This window comes from Limanda limanda, chromosome 10 (assembly GCF_963576545.1).
Source record: "Limanda limanda chromosome 10, fLimLim1.1, whole genome shotgun sequence".
Classification (NCBI taxonomy): domain Eukaryota; kingdom Metazoa; phylum Chordata; class Actinopteri; order Pleuronectiformes; family Pleuronectidae; genus Limanda; species Limanda limanda.
Genome location: NC_083645.1, coordinates 19,009,443 through 19,016,108, shown reverse-complemented (window position 1 = coordinate 19,016,108; position 6,666 = coordinate 19,009,443).

Sequence of the window (6,666 nt, the reverse complement as noted above, 5' to 3'; positions counted from 1 at the left end):
GCGGATATTGCGTGTCAGAGGTCCCCAAAGTTGAACTCCATGCAGAGCCATGTTAGGGTTTGTTTAACCACAGGAAGCAAAAGTCTTAGTTGCCTCCTCGTTCTCACTGATTGGATTTTAATGAAGGTTCGGCATTAAAACGTGTGTGTGACTGGACCCTTATCTCTGGGAAACTAGGGTACATACATTTAGGAAGTCACCGATGCAGAACCTTGTATTTTCACCACCTCTAATTCTATACTCCTAAACCCCAGTTTCAACTTTTCCTTCATTTGAGTCGTGTTTGTCCCTCTTTCATTTGTTGGGTTCTCCCTGCCTCCCTTGGTGTCCCGTGCTCTGTGCGCCTGCAACATGCTCGATGCTTCTGTGCACGTGTATTGTCCTCCAGAGGACGGGCTCCTGGTGTGTAGCAGGGCCTGAGGATGAGCCTCTCCTATCATCCTCTCCCTCTTTTCATTGTCACATCTCCCACTCCTCCTCACCTCCTTTATTTCCCATTTCACTTAGCATGTATGGCTCCCTCACTCTTTTTGCCTGTCACCTCTGAGAATGATGGGTGGTGCTCAGGGAACGCGGGTGGCGAAGGAACAGAGATGTAGCTTCTCGACGGAGTCAGCTTTACCATTTTGTTCTTCTTCTGATGTGTGTGTGTGTGTGTGTGTGTGTGTGTGTGTGTGCAGTTGTGTGTTTTACTGAAGTGTAAATGGGTAAATGGATGGTAGTTAGTATTTATGGCGGTGTGGGAATATGTGGGAGGTAAAGATGTGTTGTTGATGTTTGCTGCATCTCAATGATCCCATTTGAGGAAATGAGAATTTATGTTGTGTTTCCACGGGTTGAGTGATGAGCTGTGGGGTCATTGGTGTGTGAGGAGCGGGTTTTGCATATGTTTTCCTGCAGATGTGGCCCCGAGGTGAAAAGCACAACAACATCACAGAAAACCAAGTGCTTCAGATAATGTGTTTTGTTTTTTTTTATAGATTTTTCTAATGTCGTAACGAAAAGCTGTTGTCTCTACCATTTATTATATTTTTTTATTTGTGTTTCTTTTGTTTTGTATTTGTGGTTTAATTTTGTAATTTATGAACATCTTTTTTTTCTATTTCTTTATTGCCTTTTTTGTTTTTCTACAGATGCCATGGAGGTTGTTTTCACCCCTTTTTGTTTATTTGTTAGCAGTATTACATAAAAACTCTTGGACGGATTAACAAGACGAATGGTGGAAGGAAGCTTTACGAGTCAGGGAAGAACCCATTAAATTGTGGTGCTGAAGGAATTTATTTTCTTCTTTCTTTAACATCATATTTTCAGCTTTTCCTTGGATTTCTCAGAGAATAATTAAATTCTGGTTGAATGTGGTTTCATAAGGGCAGAGTTTGCAGAGATATGAGCTCGACTGAGTGTCATTCTATCTTTGGTTGTGTTTTCCTGTGAAAGGTTACGGCGTTTAACACTGCATGTGCTATAAATGTATATGCATGTGTGTGTACAGTCTGTCTGGTGCATGCTCACACAAGTCAGAGCGGCACTCGTGTAAAATTAAGTCCACGTCAGCAGGCAGCCGTTCAGATAAGATTAACAGGACCTGACGTCTCCTTGGTTGGAGAAAGATGCTTGCTCCAGTTCCTCACGACGTTTCTCCCTCTCTCCTCACCAGCCTCCATCCAAATAACATTTCATCTCTGTCCGAGGATGCCTCACCCCCCCCCCCCTGCCCACCGTTCATTAGATTTCTGATATTGTTATTACAGCCAGTGTGATTAGATGAGCATGAGTCAGATTAAAGGTTTGTTTTTATGCCATATCGGAGCCAATTAGCTCCGAGTTCACACTTTCACCTCAGTAGACCGCAAACGCTGATATTATGTGCTCGGGCTATCTCGCTGGTTTAGCAGATTTCTTTTCAGCTAAGGCCCGAGGGGAAGGTAGGTATCTTTGTCGTCGTATAAATGCAGTGTTTACACAAATCTCCATGAAGGTGGATGAGATTAAAACTCATCTGGCTGGTGCTTAATGGACGTCCCTGAGAATCACATGGTGCTTTGTCAGTTAACTCTGAAATTGCAATACTATTACCTCGGCCTTACTTGAAGTACAACCGTTATGATTGGATTTGAAAAATGGATTATGTTACTGTGCAAGAGACCCCTCGATGTAGGTATGATGAAATTACACACAAATATTAAATGCATGTGCATGTTTAGCGCTCTGTAAAGTGATAGAAAGATTTATGCAGAGATGCAGAACATGAGGAGGCCATACTGTGGCTTGATGAGTAACACTTAAATAGATGTGGACATAATTTATACATAAGCACAGTAGATGTCACAGGGATGTCACCAAGGGCCACAGTTAGGAAATGTGATTATCATTTATGCATAAGAACCATTATTGTGTGGGAGTAGCAAACAGGGGGGGGGAAGTAATAACATAAGTGTTTTAAAGCAGTCGGAGCAGGAACAGTTCCTTCATGTCTCTTCTGAAAAAGCTTCTTCAAACTATATATTTTGGACGTTTGCGTGTGTGTGAAGTTAAGCAAATGTTGCGAAGTGACTGGTAATCGTGTACATTAGTTGCTGTGCTCGTTATTTAATTGTAATCAGTTAATGATCTACACACAAAGCTGTCGAGCAGTCTGGTTGGTTATCGTTACTTTAAAACCTGAAGCCAGAATCTGAATTGACAGTCCGCGATAAAAATTGCTTTTTTATTGCGACGGGAAATTGTACGTTGAAATTCTGCTTATTGACTGGAAACAGTTAAAGTAAAATTGCAAAATTCTTCGCAAATTCACCTAAAAAAATCGCTTAATGAATAAAACCCAACCCAGCTACAATAAATAAACACTACATAACAGTTTCAGTGCTTAATAAAAAATATTCTCTCTGCTCCAAACTCTGCAAACACAGCTGTCCTCTGCTTTTTAGCATTTTGTTGTTGTGTTGACAACTTCTACTCGCTAACAGTAGGCTAACATTACCTTTGCCAGAGCCATGTAGAGGGTGTGTTCCCACCAGAGTTAACTTAACTGGGTTGAGTACATCCCTCTATAAATAGCCTACTGGTTATTATCAGTATTACTAAGGAGAAAAAGGTCCCTTACCATTGCTAAACAAGTCATTTGAACACAAGTCATATTTCTGTAAAACTCACGTCACTGCTGGTTCACACCTGAACCCGACCGAATCTTTGCCGTGGCATTGTCACATCAGGAAAAAACATATTTGTGGGTTCAGAAAATGGTTTTATGTCTTAATCAAAAGCGAGGTCACAAATGGTGAATTTTGTTGTTTACTTGACTTGTTGACTTAACCGATATTTCCCCAAATAAACAAAGATTAGAGTCATGCACAGAAAGTGAATACAAATTATTAGATTTCTCTTCTGTGCCCAGCGTTAATTCATGTATTATTTATGTGGCTGTGATTTTCTGTCTCCATACTGTCACTAGCCATTAGTGGGGCCATGAAACCGGAGCTCAGAGGAATCAGTAATTTTATGTATGTGTGTGTTTCTGTGTTTCATACATGTGCTCCTATAAGAAGACCCGTGCAGTTGTTTAACCTCTGCAGCTGTCAGGTTATATGATGGTGGGTGTTGCTCCGCCTGGTTGTACATGTGCATAGTCATTATCACACCGTCAGGGCTAATCCCGGAGCCCTGTAATTGTCAGGGTGAGGGACATTGGGTTTTCTTTTGGTCCTAATACCAGCAGTGAATTTCCCCGTCATTAGAAAGAAGTTAATCCCTGCTTACAGTGGTGGAGGCAGACGCAGACGAGCGCCCTGCGGAAGACAACACATTGATTACTGCCTAACCTCTGCTGCAGAAGGGCATTTCAATGAGGTGCTGAGTTCAACAGTGAGGTTTTTCATTCCAGAGGCGTAGCTCCTCTGTTTACGCTTCAGGTCAACAGTTTTTAAAACACCCTCATTTTTCCAAGTTGGAGTTGAGTGAATAACCTTAAATGGTACAAAGGTAAGTGTTAAACTGTCTGAGGTAAAAGGGGAAAAAGAAGATAAGTTCACAGGAAACTGATGAAAACAAAGCCCTGTTTTCATGGAAAATTACTAGTGAATTCAGCTCGGCTTTTTCCTGCTTTAACTCCAGCAGCTGAAGCTTTGAAAGATTATGCAAAAAATTCCTGCAGGAACTAAAACTATTGTTGATGACTTTGGTACAAAGGGGAGTGTGGTAACAAAACGTGTTACCACATCCTCTGATGCAATTAGGACAGTGTTGTACTACGGAACTTGTCTGGAGGGAATTTAGATAAACAGTCATCTGGACTCAAGAATAAACTGATTTAGAATTTGGTGGTTAAAGGTCGTCACTGTGACCTCACAAACTATGTTTGTGGGTTAGGGTTAGAATTTCCACACTAATTATTAAAAATTTCCTCCAAATCCTTTTTATTTTGTCATATTTTATATTCACAAGGCCAACGATCAGTTTCACCGGGACATCACTATTTTCTGAAAAAGATTGTGACCATATTTCACACTTGATTGAATATTGAATTAATGGAGCGACGCCTGCGAGCAGAGAGAAATTTCCCATCATCCCATTTGCTCGCACTGCTGCTGAAGTATTGCTGCCAGTTGCTTCAGCCCCTCCACCCCCCCAGCATCCACCTGTAGGCTCCGACGGGGGGGTTACAAGTATTTGCTCATCACTCCCATCATTCCTGTGTAATCATATGAGGGAGTGATTAAGTTGGAGCCTAGATGCCAAACACTAAACCTGTTCTACTTCTGCAATAAATGTTTGAACGCGAGTTGACTGACTGAAATGGTGACGGATTTGTAGCTTTTGGAATTAATTTTATTTAATTTGTAGCTTTCATATTGGAGGTGTTTTCTACCATCACGGCTACAACTTTGTGTTGAACCAGAATCAGCTCAACTGGCCAAACATGTGAACACATTTAAGGCAACACTGTGGAATATTCAGTTCCTTTACAACATATATTATGTGGGTCAGGTTCAGTGTGTATGTTAACCGCAGCCTCACTGGTAGAAGAAGCTACAACAATTGGTGAATTTAATCTCTTTATATATATTACATTGGGTTTTTTTTATGACATAAATACACCTGGTTGTCATCACCTACAAGGACCTTTCACACCTGGTATTCTGGTTTCGGACTAAAGTGAAAGATTTGAAGGTCCAGACCAAACGGAGAAGGTGTGAAACTGCACTGAAACTTTGTCTGATTTTCCTTTTCTCTTTTCCACGAGGCCTGAAGTCCAAAGCCTCTCTCAGCAGTGAAACACTGAAGGCTGCTTGCCACTTAATCACAGCGCTAATGCGCAACATAAAACATATTCACATTCATATCGTTCCTGTGGGTAAACCGGAGCCTCTAAACTGAACCTATAAACCTGAGAAAGCTCATATTTAAATTCCTGCAAACCCACACACACACACTGCTGTGCACAGATATAACAAACAGTGCAAACCTTCAGTAGCAATATATAAACTGAAAGGTTTAATAAGATGATGAACTCTGGCAGAAGATGCTTATGTGTCCTCATCAGGTTTTTACTCCAAACTCTCTCATCAGCTCCATTTGTGGGAGTTGGGAATTCAGTTTTTTTCCTTTATTGGTTTCCTTCATCTGTTTATATGGTCACAAAATCCCTCTGTCAGCACATAAACAACCAGGAAATAATGGACCTCTGCCAATTTAAAAACTAGAACAAAAATTTACTGTTAATTTCAGCACTTTCTGCAGGAAATTAGATGCTTATCTCTTTGTAACGCGTCAGCTCGAGCACCAGCAAAAAAATGGTGCAATAAAACATGGATGAATCTTCTACTTCCCCCAAAATTAGTCAGATGATTTGTCATGTCTTGTGATACAGAGAGGGATTTGTTGGTGTTCTAAAAGGCACTTACAGTCTGGGACCCCTTTGCACCATGTTACAGGAAGGAGAAGAAAATGTTTCCCACTCACAGGGGTTGGCAGGAGCGGAAAGAGATAATCAGCGATATCTGAATGCATTTAAGAGACATCCGGAAAACTACCCGTCTCCAAGTATCACTTAGAAAAAAGACATTCATCTCCTCATCACTAATTAATAAACTGCAGTTTTTCTCTTCAAAATTACAGAATATTATATTATAATAATATTTTTTTTCCCCTACAGTATCAGTGTCAGCCATTCTTTAGCACCACAGCTAAATTTCTCATTATGTTCACACAGATTATCCACCGCTGACTGGATAATTCGTGTCACACATTCAAGACAAAACTGTGGAATATTCAGTTCCTATACAACATATAGTATGTGGGTCAGGTTCAGTGTGTATGTTACCTTCAGCCTCACTGGTAGGAGAGGCTATAACAATTGGTGAATTTAATCTCTTTATTTATTTATATTTATCTATGGCACATTGTTTTTTATGACATAAATACATATGGTTGCCATCGAATACAATAACCTTTCACACCTGTTATTCTGGTTCGGACTAAACTAAAAACCGCTCTGAAACCTTTTTCTCCTCAAAATTACAGAATATAGCTTTTTTTCCCCCTACAGTATCAGTGTCAGCCATTCTTTAGCACCACAGCCAAATTTCTCATTATGTTCACACAGATCATCCACCGCTGACTGGATAATTCGAGTCACAGCGTTTTGTACCCGGCTCCAGCCCCAACGCC